Source organism: Vicugna pacos, chromosome 21 (assembly GCF_048564905.1).
Source record: "Vicugna pacos chromosome 21, VicPac4, whole genome shotgun sequence".
Taxonomy (NCBI): Eukaryota; Metazoa; Chordata; class Mammalia; order Artiodactyla; family Camelidae; genus Vicugna; species Vicugna pacos.
The window spans coordinates 24,661,272-24,675,081 of NC_133007.1; the positions used below are offsets into that span (position 1 = coordinate 24,661,272).

General features: G+C 52.9%; 1 long non-coding RNA gene and 1 other non-coding gene across 3 annotated transcripts; one reads left to right on the top strand and one right to left on the bottom strand.

Moving 5' to 3' along the window:
* Nucleotides 1–3,668: 3,668 nt before the first annotated feature.
* On the bottom strand, nucleotides 3,669–5,689 carry LOC140688079 (uncharacterized). Its single transcript, XR_012062796.1, has 2 exons — nucleotides 5,620–5,689; nucleotides 3,669–4,905 (listed from the first exon to the last, which is right to left on the bottom strand). It is a non-coding gene; the product is annotated as an uncharacterized lncRNA (long non-coding RNA).
* A 157-nt stretch (nucleotides 5,690–5,846) lies between these two features.
* Nucleotides 5,847–7,748, top strand: MIR9-1HG (MIR9-1 host gene). Of its 2 annotated transcripts, none has more exons than XR_012062794.1 (4): nucleotides 5,847–6,520; nucleotides 6,630–6,797; nucleotides 6,906–7,110; nucleotides 7,417–7,748. It is a non-coding gene; the product is annotated as an MIR9-1 host gene (transcript). The 2 variants fall into 2 exon arrangements; XR_012062795.1 differs by having other exon boundaries at nucleotides 6,985–7,110.
* The last annotated feature ends 6,062 nt before the right edge of the window (nucleotides 7,749–13,810 follow it).

Here is a 13,810-nt window from a genome sequence, read left to right on the forward strand (position 1 = left end):
TTCACTGAAGCGACAGGGCCTTGACCTTCAACTCTTTCCCACATGTGAAGGACACCCCACTACTCCCAGCAAGCCTCCAGGCTGTGGGAATGGAGAAGAGGGGGTCATTCCTGCCACCCTCCATCTGTACCCTCCACCATTACTCATTAGGAATTCTGCCCCCTCCTTCCGCTCGTTAAGCCTGATTTGCATATATTTGCATAATACAACTCATTTGCATTCCAGGAGGCTCATGGTAGGAGCCAGGAAAAAAGGGGAGGGTGGTTTGGAGAAGAGAGAAAATGGGAGAGATTTTGTTTTCATCAAAGTGTGTGTTGGGGGGAGGTGACAGGAAGAGGACAGAAATAAAAACTCACACTACTTTCTTTCTTCCCTTCTGCCCTCCCTCCCTGAGCTGGACTCAGATGCCAAAGAGAGATGCCAAGGGGCCGGCTTTTCTGTCCTTTTTTGTCTTGCTTCCTCTGGCCTTGGCTCCCCAGCCTGGCCTCCTACCTTGTTGGGCTCAGGCTTCAGAAAGAAAGAGGCAGGGGTAGGAGGCAAGGCTGTGGGAACGGAAGCAGGAGAGGGAGGCCGCCATCTTAGGTACCCGGCGCCTATAAAATGGCGTCTCTGACAGGTGTGGGCTGAGAGCCAGCCCTGGTTCGTGGACATGGAGGGAGATGAGACCATGAGAAGAACTTGCTGGCTAGTCAGAAACATAGCTGAGTCTTCCTTCCAGTGGAATTGGGAAAAGAGGATGGGGAGAGAAGGAAGGAGGGAGAGAGAAATGGCAGCCCCAGAAGACAGTGAACCTCACACAGGAACAAGAGTGGTAGGGAGGCCTCTTGCTGGGTTTGGTTCCAGAGGTCAGAGGACTTGCAGGATTATGAATAATGTTAAAAAAAAATACTGGAGGAATCAGAACTGGGAGTATCACCAAGAGGAGGGAGAGGATAAGGTGTGGGCAGGCAGGATAATCTCTGTTTGAGGGTTTCTCTGGGGCCAGCGAAGGGCTGCTGTGTACTTAAGGTGAAGCCCCAAGTCTTCTCTCCTCAGCCTATCAGTCTGGTTTCCATCTTCATAACTGGTGAAACCTGTGCCCCCTCTGGCCACTCACACAGCCTCTTCAACCAGACCCAATGTTCTTTGCTCAGGTCTGGTGACCTCTGTGGAACATTTCAGGCTGATATCCATCCTGTCTTCTCCTTCGGCCTTTGATTCTTCTTTTATATCCCTGATTACTCATTCTGGGTTCTAGTCATTCAGTCCTCTCGGTAGACCAGTTCTCCAGCCTGAAGTGTTTCCCCAAGGTTCTGCTCTCAGCTTTTTTTCTTCCTTTCCACTCACACTCTTTCACTTTTATCACTGCAACCATCATTTGGAATTATAAACACTCATTTCTCTAAATTCCAGATTTGTACCCTAACTACTGCCTGTGGTTCTGCCATTAGCTCCTAGATTAGAGACTGGAGTGGTGCATCTGATTGGCTAAGCTTGGACCACATGACCAGACCCTAGCTGTAAGGAATCCTGGAAAAGTACCTGTGCTTTTGGATTCTGTAGTGGCATATAAGAACAGCCTTCCTCCAACATTTGTGAATTGGCCATTCCCCAGACATAGGGAGGCATTCAGATGCTCATCACTCAGCATTGTGCTTCAAGTCCTTTCCTATGTTCCTGCTTTCCTACCTCTATCAATAGCATCATATAAACTTCTAGGCCCTTGGGTTCAAATCCTGAGAATTATCCTGGGTTTGCCCTCTTCTTCCCCCTCATCTGGATCAGTCACATCAGAACCCATCACTTCGTCCTTTGTAGCACCTCTCATGTCCATGCCTTCCTTTCCCTTACCCCTGCCTCCATGTCAGCTATTTCATCCAACAAGCACTTATTGGATACTTACTGTATGCCAGGTGCTTTGCTGAAGAGGAAAGTGGAATACAAAGCTTCACTGAGGGCCTAGCAATCTAGTGAGGGAGGCAGACACAAATAATTGCAAGACAGTGTGAAGGCTGCTGACCTAAAGACCTGTGCAAAGTGCTGTAGGAGCATAGGGGCTGGAGCCCTGGGCCACCTTAGGGGAGTTAAGGAAGGTTTCCTAGAGGGGGCCAAAAGACCAAAAGATAAATGATAAAAGATAAAGGGGATAAAAGTGACAAAAGGTGGACAGGGGGGTATCAGTCTAAGGAGTTTAAGGAAGTAGACAGCATATGTGAAGACACGGAGGTAGGAAAGTGCTTGGTGTGTTAGGGGACTAGAATGTCCATCAAGGGGAGTCTGGGCTGGGAGGAGATGGGAAATGGAAGCAGAAGTTCCGGTGTTAAAGGCCTTATGTGTTTCACCAAGGAGCCTGGATTTGATAGGTGTACTGAGAAGTTAGTTGACAGTCTCAGAGATGCAAGGTGCAGAGTATGGCTCAGGGGCAGCACGTAACCTCTTTCAGGAGGAAGGGGGAAACCTGAATCTAGCTGCTCACTGAGCCCACCACCAACCAGATGTTTAACTGGCCCTTGGCTGTTCCTGAACAAATGAAGGAACATGAAAGAACTGGAAGCCCCTGAAGAAGAGTCTCTGCCTCTCCCCCTGTAGAGTTTCCCTCACCACCACCCCGCCCTACACACACACGCATACACACCTGCACACCCAGGGCAGGCTTGTGGGAGCTTTCTGGGGAGAGATGTGGAAAGGCCAAGTTTGGTCCCCAGCACAATGAGTGCCCTGAGGTCTGGATAGGAGATGGACCTCTGGGGACTGGAGTGAAGAACAGAGAAGTTCAGTCCTGGAAACTGCCTGGAGGAGGGAGTGAGTGAAGGGGTAAGGGGGGATTCAGGGGTGGGCCGAGGCTCTGAGAAGATTCTTCCTAAAGAAAGAGAGTGAGAAGCTGGAGAGACAGCTGAAGAGATGATGAGGCCACTGGGGTGGAATGTAAGTCGGGGTGCCACCTACCACCCCTCCCCCAGGCCCAGCGTCTACACAAAGACCTCTCTGTGAGTGGCCGTGGAAGTGGCCCTGTCAGGTGAGGGGGCTTAGCTCCCAGGGCCTATTAGGGGTGGGCTGGAATGGGGTTGGATGAAAGGGAGGGTGAGGGGTGGCCTCAAGCTTTAACCAGGTCCTGGAAGGAAATGGAAGCCCAGATTTGGCTAGGTCTCGCTAGTGAGTGGAGCTGTTCTCAGGACAGGCTCCTCTCCAGGACTCAGTCAAGCCCCTTAGGTCCCAAGCACCAAGGCCCTGCCCCTGCGCCCTCCCCATTTCTTCCCAGGTGTAATTCTGGTCGTGCCAGGCCTCTCCAGCCTGCCTCCCCCAGCTGTACATGCCCTCCCACAGCGCCTTGACGACGAAGGCTGACTCTATCCTGACCCTCTCTCATCTTGCCAGCCTAGGAGACTGCTAGAGTCCCCTCCAGCAGTTGCATGGGGCTCCCCCACAGGGAGAGGGGCTGTCCTGGGAGGGTGTAAAGACAAGATTGACCAGAGCCTAAAAGAAATCCAAAGCTCCCTCAGCCTCCACACCCGGGCTTGTCCTCCCCGGGAGGTTTCTCTCCTTGCCTGGCCTGTGTCGCTTGTGCTAATCAGCAGTGTGGGAAGACCTTCTCCCCTACCTCCAACCCTCCCTGTATGCACTGTCCCTGCTAGTAAAAGTCTGGATCTGGGGCACTGGAAGCAGTAGAATGACAGCAGACACACCTCAGCTTGCAGGTTGCTCACAGATTTGATAGAAGGGCTCCATCCATGGGAAAAACAACAAAAGAAGGAGGTTTTGGTTTTTGACTCTGGAATCAGACAGGCTGGTCAAGATACAAATTCTATCATCTCTCCCTTACTAAGTGAGTGGCCTTGGACAAGTCACTTAATGTCTTTTTGAATCCTAACTTCCTTCCATGGTTATCCTGAGGATCAAATGGGTCAGTGTGGATGAAAGTGTGTTTTGCAAGGCTGTGTGCAGATGTCCAGTGTTCATTCTAAATGCTGAGAGCCACTGTAGGAAAGTGGGGACAATCAAGGAAGGCTTGTAGAGTTTGGAAATGATGGCATGGATTGCTGGGGAGGAGAATGAAGGGACTCTGGGTATAAAACATGATGAAGGCCTGCCTGGGAAGCGTGACTGGGCTTGGTGGACTGGCTGGAGGTCTCTGGTCTCAAGCAGGCAAGCATCTTGCTGAGACTGGTTTGGGAGGCACTTGTTTTTAACATCTGGGTGGTGAAGTGGACTCCATGACCACAGCTTCTTTCGTCCTTCTCAGGAAGAACTTCCTGCTGGCCCTGTGTGAATACTGTTTAGCAATCCCAGAAAGAGGGGAGTGATGGAGGGAGGCTCCGTTTCTCCGCGTTTTCCTAACCTGCTCTGCTCCCTCACCTCAGTGTTCTCCAGAGGGAACATTAGCCAAATGTGACCCTCCACTGAATATATACAAAATGGTACTTCCAAGCCCTGCCACTTCCAAGTCCCTGATTTTATGGTTCCTCAGCATTGTCAGGAGTGAACTAAATTCAGACTAATTTAGATCCCTCAGCCCATGGGCCAGGGAGACTTTGAGCAGGAGGGTCTTTTGTCTCTAAGCAGTCATTCCTTGTTGTACAAGCAAGAGGTGGGAGGAGGAATTGTTTGGCATCATCCCCCACAGATAGCAATAGCGCCTGTAGGCCTGGAGGAAAGGACCAGGCTGAGGCTGGCATATGGAGGGAGAGCCCTGGGCACAGGGGGCATGAGCTTCACCCAGCTGGGTCTGCCTTCTGCTCGGTTTGTCCATCTGGCACCAGCTGGCTTCCCGGCACTGCCCCGCAACCAACCAGACTCCTTCTTCTGCTGTTGCCATGGCAATTGGCTACCATCTTGTACTCAGGGCACTATCTCATATCTGAATTTTCCCATGGGGTTCCTGGAGGATGGGCGATAGGTCTCCAGGGATTCATCCCTTCCTCTTGATATCTGTCCAATGAAAATTCATATTAATAATATGATTTTTAAATAGCCAAAATGAAAAGTTACTATATGTAAAGGTCTGCTAAGTAACTCCCTATGTGTTATTTAATATAGCTAAGAAAGAATGAGATAAAATTTAAGAGGTTCCCATCCAGTTTTCTGTTTCTATGACAGATTTTTCCTCTCTCTAACCAGGAAATTCTATGATCTTGCTTATTCCTGTCTTGGGAAGTCCTTCCCAATGTCTAACCAAGAGCTGTACTACTGAAGTACCAGTTCTTTGATCCTTGGCTTGACATGGCTAATTCGAGAGGTAAGGAAGGAACTGCCACCCAGGCTTCGTCACTTTATTGAACTTCCTGGACTCCAGTTGTTGGAATAGGGAAACTGAGACTTGGCTATATTAGTGAGAGGTCCAAGTGCCCCTTAAAGACTTGGGGGCCCTAAGTCTAAAACCGTTTTGTTTAGAGAAGGGGACTCAGTGTCACAAAATGCTGTGAAATTCCCCTTCCTTGCCCCGATCCCCACCCAAAGAAAGAGGCAGGAGCCAGAGACCTTTGGAAAGTAATAGTCTCCCAGGCTCCAGAGGTGTAGGGTGGGTCGGAAGGCAGTCTCCCCTCTCCAGCCATTGGGAGGTTCCAGTAGAGGGCCCCTGAGAGATCCTGGGACGGCGAGAATTCCCTCCCTCTAGAGCTCAAGCAGAAGGCAGAGAATGGTCACCTTGAACTAGAGGGGCATCTATAAGGGGCACTGAGCAGGGGCCAGCTTTTCGAGGGAATCTTGAATGAGGAGCAGGTGGAGAGAGAAAGGAGGCCATTCTCAACTGAGGAAGGGTGGGCTGGCAGGGAGGGGCTGGGGATAATTTATGATATCATTGTTCCCCGCCCCACTTTCCCAGCCCCCACCCTCTTCCCAGCCCCCTGCTACTGTACGGTTGCTAGGAGATGCTCACTCTGTCTGGGGCTGGGAGGGTGTAACAGGCGGAGACTGCTCCATCTGGACTCCTCCTCCCCCACCCAAGGGAGGGCCCGGCATTGAGCTTCATCTACCACCCCTTCCCAGGCCCTGACCGACACCAGTCTTCCTCTGTTGTTCCCCCAAATCCAGCCAGCCTGGGTTTAGTGGGGTTCCCAGACAGGCTGAAGATCTGCAGTAAAGAAGAGGGAAGGGAGCTGTGGAGGGAGAGGCTAGCAGACTTAGTAGGGACACTGAGGAACAGCTGACTCACCCTGGGGCCTCTGGGAGCCAGCCCAGGCCAGAAAGAGGGCTAGAGGGAGACAGGGACACAGGCCTCAAGGAGCCCAGGTTTGGGGGAGACTGTGTCCTTACCTTTGGGGAACTTTCAGTGTGATGGGTGAGGCAGACCTCCCAGCCTCACCCCTCTGTAGTATGGTCCGGTCAAGGTTAGGGACCTGGCAAAGACAGGGTTAGGGGGACAGGGCAGGTGGGGGAAGAGGTGGAGCAGGAAGGAAGGGGGCAAGTTTGGAAAGTCTGAGGAGAGTCTAGGTATGAGAGAGGTGACACAGATCTGAGCAGAGTTGGGCAGCGCAGGGATGTGGCTTAGATCCCCTCCTCTTTCTGAAATTCTCTTCTCAGAGTTTAAAGCCCACGGAGAAGTCAGGTGAGGTGACCTTTGGGGGCTCCCAACTCTGAAAAGTAATGCTGTGCCCACGACTGTGCTTCTGACACCTGATTTTTGTATAGCTGTTATTGATTTTATTCTTTCCTAGGCACAGCTTCCCTCTACCCCAGGGAGGAAGGAACAGACCTTGATTTGACAGCCACTTGCTTGTGTAAGCCCCTTCTTAGCCATTATCTCAGTTACTCTTCCAACAGTCCTGAAAACTGGGTGATACTGTCCTCACTTTACAAAGGCAGAATCAGAGCCCCAAGGACATGTAAGTTGCCCAGAGTCATAGGACTAGTAAGTTGGGCTGGGCTTCAAATGGGGCTTGATGTATCCCAAAGCATATGCTGTCTCCCTCCCCTGTGCCGACCTCCTGCAGGACTTGTTCTAAACGCAATTGGAGGGACTGAGAGGAAAGGGGAACAGATAGGCAGGGGGACTTCTCTGCATGTTATCAGCAGAGGAAGGGGCGCTCCTCAGGAGTAGGAGTGAAGTCTGAAGAATGCTAGAACAGTCCTTGCAGGTTGAAGACAGGATTGGAGAAGAGGCCATGGGATCTATAGAAGTCACCAAAATCCTCCCAGGTTGGTCCCTGGCCAAGGGAATATGCTCCCTGACTTCCTGAAGCAAGTTCCCTGGGCCACCACGTAGCCTCTCACCTGCTTGGGATCTGAGTTCTTGCCCTGGGCATCCCCCTCGCCCCGCCATGGCCCTGGGTAGAACACCTAGAAGAGATGCCTAGACTCAGCCACCGTCATGGTGGCCCCCTTTTTCGTGAGGCCCTCCCCAGTCTCTCACCTTTCCTGGCCACTGGACACTTGCTCTCTCCCTCCTGCTACGGTCTCCATTCAAACAGAACCTTTTTCACTCTTGACATTTTTTCTTTTCAGACCAAAAAGAACCTACTTCACCCAGTTGGCCTGGGTCTCCTCTGAGAAGCTGCCCTGATTGACTGAAAGATGATGCTAAACTCTAGCAAGTTGAGCAGCTCCTCCAAGAAGCCCTTGAGCAGGATAGAAATGGGGAGGCCTTAGCCTCCAGCCTGGGCAGACCGTTATACCTGGAGCCATCTGGGATAAGACTTTGCTTCACCATTTCTCCCGTGTCTACAAGCTGTCCATTCGGGACCATCCTGGTTTCTCTTGTGTCGTCCGAGTTGAGATTCCTATGAGATGGAAGTCCCGTCTCATGTCTAATAAAGACTCTTGAATATTGAACAACAGCACTAGTGGTAGTGGATGTTTCTGGGAGGGATAGGCGGGGCATTGAATGAGAGGAGGGCAGTACCCGTCTCCCTCTAAAAGACAAATGCCATTGAAGCCACCATTGCAACAAAGAGGGAAGCCTCACTGAGACAGAACTCTCACCTGTGGAGGGTGGGTGGGGAGTGAAGATCTCCTTGGCTCCTTCCACCTCTCTCAGCCACCCCAAGGTTCCTGGGAACACCATCCATGATCTGGTCAGTCCCAACTCAGAGCAGTGGGCTGATACCCCCAGTCAAGGAGGCCCCTAGGTATCATCCAAAGGACCAAGAGAATGGGAGAGGGTGGGGTGGCTCCCCCATTGTACCTATGTAGTAGGTCACTGGGTGGCCCTCTGTCTCGGCCATAAAGGGACCATGCCTTAGAAATGTCCTCCTGGGTTTGGACAGGCCACAGAGATAGAGCACCCCTACTCCACAGGGCCACCCACTTTTGCTTCCTCTCTGTCCACCCTCAATAGAGAGAGAAGGGGATGAATCTGCCTAGCAAGAGGGATTCAGGTTAGACAGCAGGTAGGACTTCCCAGCAATACTTCGGGTGACCTGAGGGAGCAGAGGAACCACGAGAAGAAGGAGCTGTGCTCTTGACCTCATTTCCCCCATAACATACATGTATTGAACATATTCTCCTCAAAAGATTGGCCCCCTCTCATTCTCTAAAGAGTTCCTGCTGGAAAGTGTTAGCAGAGCCCAGGGTGTCCAAGCTTCCTACCACTCTCTAAAAGTCCTTCCTCTCATATAACAACTATCCCTCCATAGAGCTATAGTTTGTATCCTGGAATTTTTCTAAGTAAAAATGCTTAATACACATGATATAATTCTAACAGCACAAAAAGGAAAGTGTGTCTCCTTCCCACCCCTGTTCAGTCACCCACCTCCTCTCCCAGTATACCTACTTGTATCTGTGGTCCTCTCTGAAACACTCTGAATGCACCCAAGCACATATGTCTACACACACCACCCTCCTTCCATTTAAACACTGACCACAGCATTTTTAGCTCCTCTAGGCCAGGGGTCCTAGCCTAAGCTCAAGAAGAACCTCAGGGGATCCTTGCACCTGCTTAAGTTGCATGCAGAATGCTGGCTAGGCACCCGGGCATGGTTTCTAGGAAGAAGGAATGTATTCAGAGCCACCTGGTCTAGCCCAGTTTCTCATTTTACAGAGAAAACTGAGGCCAGAGTGGGGGAAGAGCTATATCCAGGTTCCTCAGCATGGTGGAGGCCCGTTAGGAGAATTTCAGGCTCCTCTAACACATGCCAAGGAGCCCGAGGGTCCCCAACAAGGACAGAGTCTAAGAGGGCTAATTGAGGCCAAGGTTGTAGCCAGGAAAAGTCAGCTTCATTTGAAAAGTTGTATTTAAGGGGCTGAGCCTGGGCTCACCAGGCCAGGAAAGCACTTCTGAGGTTCTCAGACCTCCTGTCAGGACCCTTCTCGCTGCTCAGTCTTGCAAGGACCTGTTGTGGCCCTGGGGGTGAGCCCCTGGATGAGAGGTGGAGACAGGGTCTGGATCACATGAAGGAAGTTGCCCAGGTCTGCCCTCCCCCTCCCGCTGTTTTTGTTTGGACTCTGGAGCCTGAGCATCAACCTTCCATGGTTTCCTTACCCTCTAGGTGTTGGTGGGGTCTGGGCAGCGAAAGGCAGCCACCGACTGGGACCAATCCTCTGCCTCCACTAGTGGCTTGGAAGGGAAGCTCCCGGTGAAGCAGTTGGGGCAGGCACAAGGAAGTGGGAGGAAAGAGCACAGGAAAGGAAAGCAGGACGCTGGTGACAGCAGGTGGGAGAGGAGTGGGTTGCCTTTTGGGAACAGAAAGACCCAGACCCAGACAGGAGCAGAAGGGGTGGGGAGAGGCCCCTGCTTCAACAGGGATGCCAGGACTGGGATGGGAGGGTCCAGGCGGACACTTAGGAATGTGCTCTCAGAGTCCCACTGAGCATATGCAGATGAAGCCTGTCTGTATGCAAATGAGACCGTCTGTATGCAGATGAGGAAAGAGGGCATTCTCTTCTCAGGGTTACCATAGAGCCCACCCCCACCCCCACCCCCCGCCCTTTCCCTCAGGGCCCCAGCTGCAGGGCAGCCTGGGAGGAGGCCAGGCCCGGGGAGGAGCAACCTGCAGTAGAAGGTTAGACTTCAGGAAGGACTTACAAAAGGAAAATGGCCAGTTCTGGGACAGAAACTGGAGATGAAATGGGGAATAGAGAGGGGCTGCTGAATAAACCAGGCAAAAAAGATGGAGGTAGACTGTGAAAGAACATTTGAATCACCCAGAAACACAGGCAGAAACCTTTGAGAGGGAGGCAGGAATGAAAAGAACTTCGACTGAGAATCCACTTTGTGCCAGGTGTCACATGGAGTGTCTTCCACTCCCAGTCTCATTGTTCCTGGTGATAACCCCATGAGGCCTTTCACAGATGAGGCCCAGACAGACTGACACGTCCAGGTCACACAGTTTGCAAATGGCAACGCCCTGGCCTGTCTGACTCCATGGAAGGCAACCACAGCTTAGAACCTTCCTACTCCTTCCTAGCAAGCAGCTCCTCCTAACCTGAGAGGAATTGAAGAGCCTCAGGGTTTGGGAGGCTGTGCCTGGGTGAGGGTGCTGATAACACACTGACAGGAGGTGTGGCTGCCCTCAAGCCCCGATAGGTCCAGCAGAGGGCTGGGAACTGGCAGTGGAAGGTGAGGTGGGGCTGTTGGTGATAGCTGAGTGGGCAGAAACCAGGAGGAAGAAGACATCAGGGCTGGAAGGATGCCGGAGATAATACAATAAGGGAAACTGAGGCCCAGAGAGATGGAGAGGATTGCCCTCCTCACTCAGCGGATCCAAGTCCAAGCTGGGCCTGAACCCAAGGTACTGGGCCCCCAGCCCAGGGCCCCTTCCCGGGAGTGCAGAGGCTGGGAGTGGGGGTGTCTTTGAGAATAGCCTCTCCTCTTCCTCCGGTGGCCCCCGGCCCCCCACATCCAATGGTGTAGCCAAGGCCTTTGTGGGGAAGCCGGGGGAAGAGAGGCCCCTTGTTGGCCCATTCATCATGCCGGAGGCTCGGCCAATGCCAGCCCAGGCACCGGCTGGGCTTTCCTTCCTGGGGGTGCCAGCCCCCACCCGCTGCCACTGTCCTCTCCCCAGCTCTGTCGTTTCCTGGAGCCTCAGGACTTTGGCCCTGGTCCCGGCTGAAGGATGGCGGGGAGCCCCGGCCCCCGCGCTCCCCACACCTCGCCTTTCTCACGCTGGCACCAGAGCCGTGGGAACGCTGGACGGCAGCTGGGCACCGGTGCCCGGTTCTGCCCACCCCCAGCCCGGCCGACCTCAGAGAGGGGAGAACAGGCTGCCCCCAAAAAAAGGCCCCTCCGGGATGGGGCCCTAGAAATCCTTAGCACTAATTATGAATCTGGGGACAAACAAGGCATTTGCAAGTCAATTAGTGACAGAACTTTCCCAGGAAAGAGCTTCATCGAGGCTCAACTTCAGACAGGGCCACATGCTGGGTCATCTTGTCTCTCCCCCTGCCTCTGCCCTGCTTGAAGCTCAGGGATAGAGGCCGCCCAATGTTCTGCCAGCTCCTATGAGGCTGAGGGTCCCAGAGCCCTGAGTGGCATGAGGTGGGAAAGGGCAAGACAGCACACTGCTGAGGTCAGCTGGAGGTCACTATACGGCTGAACCAGGAGACATCTTGTCAGGGCCCTGGCCCCAGTACTACCTGTGACAGAAGCTGGTGGCTCCTGGATGGAATTGCAGGGAGACAGCTGTCCCAGACAGGATGGCATGGACGGGTTGACAGGAAAATAGAAGTCACTGCATTGTGAAAGGGCCAGGGAGAGGTGCTTCCCAGAGGACACAGAGAAACCAGGACAAGAGGAGACCAAGAGAGAGACAAATGGTCCCAGGCATCCGAGCTTGTGCCCAGGCAGGAGGCACACAACCCGATGGCTTTCAGCCACGCCCATGGGAACGTCAGGCCGACCGGCCTGCCATCTGGGGCCACTTCCCATAGAGAGGGAGACAGAGCCCATGAGGTGGCTGCTCCCAGGTGGGGAGGTCTTTAGCTGGGAGAGGGGCTCTCGCCTGAGAGGACCCCTTAATTGGGGGAAGAGAGCGAGGGAAGGGGCTGATGGAGGCAAAAGCCCTAGAGCCAGCCTCACCATCTGAGGGAGATTAAGGGATTATAATTAAAACGCGTTTGAGGGACTCCAAGCAGGTGGGTTGGGGCTGGTGCTAATGATCTAATTGCTGCCTTTAGCCAGGGCTTTAGCCAGGGCCTGGCTGCTGGGGCTTGGTAATGAGTGGGGGCGGTTTTTTTTTTTTTTTTTTACAGGAGGGTGGGTAAGAAGAGGCGGAGTTGAGGGGCCAGGAGGGGCAGTCTTTTTCTTCACTTTGAACACCTCAGCTCACAGGGTCACGTGCCCCCCGAGAGGCTCCCCCGACTACCCTCCCTGAGAATCCAAGGGGGAGGCGGCAGCATAATGGAGTTCTGGGAGGCCTAGAGAAGAATTCTGGGGGCCAGGAATGAGCAAAGAGGATACTTAGGTCCCTACAGAGAGGGGACACTGAGACAGGGGATGGTCAGGGTCTCCTTGGAACAATTGTAACAGCCAACAGTAACTGCGAATGTACTGTGTGCCAAGCACTGTACAAAACATTTTATAATTGGATTTAACCCTCACAACACGGTCAAGTAGGTCTCCCTCCCAGGACCAGAGCTGGGCCCAGCCCCCTGGCTAAGCAAACACCAAGGGTCACTGACCAGGGGTGGTTCCTTTTAGACCCATCCTTTCTAAGAAGAGATAGATGGACAAACCCTCTCTAGACTCTGAGAGACCTCAGGCTGAGAGTCAAAAGCATGCAGATTACAGCCTAAAGTCCCCTGACTGTGGGAGTCCAGTGTCACCTAGGCGGTGCTGCCCCCTCTCCTTCCTCATATTCAGAAAGCACACTAGGAAACTGGACACACATCAGGGGTCACACCACTAAGCCTTGGCACATGCTGTTCCTTCTGCTTAGAAAGCCATCCCTTCTGCTCTATTTCTGCCCTTCTGAGAGGTCGTCCTCTCCCCTCCAATCTCTGGATCCCCTGAGAGTTGAGGGTTATCTCTGGCCACCTTGAGCCTGGCTGAGAAGGTGCTTAACATGCATTTAGGAAACAAATGAATGGCCCAGTGAGGGGCGGCTGTTTACTCTTATACCTAAAGGCCTGAATGATTCTGGGAGGAAACACTAGAACATTGGTTGTCTCTCAGATGAGAAATGGGTGGTGGAGGCAGACGCAAGAGAGAAACTTTAATATGTAGTATACCCTTTTGTGCCTCTAGAGTTTTGTGCCTTTAAAGTGAAGAAATTACTTAGAAATAAATCTGATTTTATTTAAAACGTTGCATCTTTTTTAAAGGCTTGGGAAAGACAGTGTTTAACTCTGAAGGCTAGAGCAGAAGAGAACCCCTGAGACCCCTCACTGGGAACGAGACAGGGGACTTCCCCGTCTCTCTGCCTCCCCTTCTCCCACCCTGCTCCTGCCTCCTCCCAGGGCCTGGACATGGCACCCCGCACTCTGCCCAGGTCCTCCAAGAGCCTTTCATCAGGAGGGAGTCCAGAGCAGAAGCACCCCCTTCCTATCCAGTGAGCATTGTAGGCAGAGGCCCCATGCACATGGGCAAGTCACTGAGCTCCCCGAGCCAGCATCTGCCCTTGTGAGGGGCTGCTCTCGCCTGGAGAGCTCTGGGAGCTCCCACTTACTCTCCTCTGCCCATGCACAAGGGACTTTTGCTGCAGCCCTAGCCGCCCCACTAATCAGCCGTGTGCTCTCTCCTGGGCCAACTCCCCTCTCTGCTCGTCAGTGTCCCATCTGGGACATGGGTCCATCCCTGCCCTTCCTCCCCCTGTATGGGTGAGCTGAGGATAAAGGAGCTCTGGTCACCCAGTCTTGGCGTTCTTATCTGAAAAATGGGGATACAAACAATAGTGATTTGCCAGAGCTGTTGGGGGAATTAAATGAGATAATGTATGTAAAGTGCTTGGCGCAGCAGGGGCAC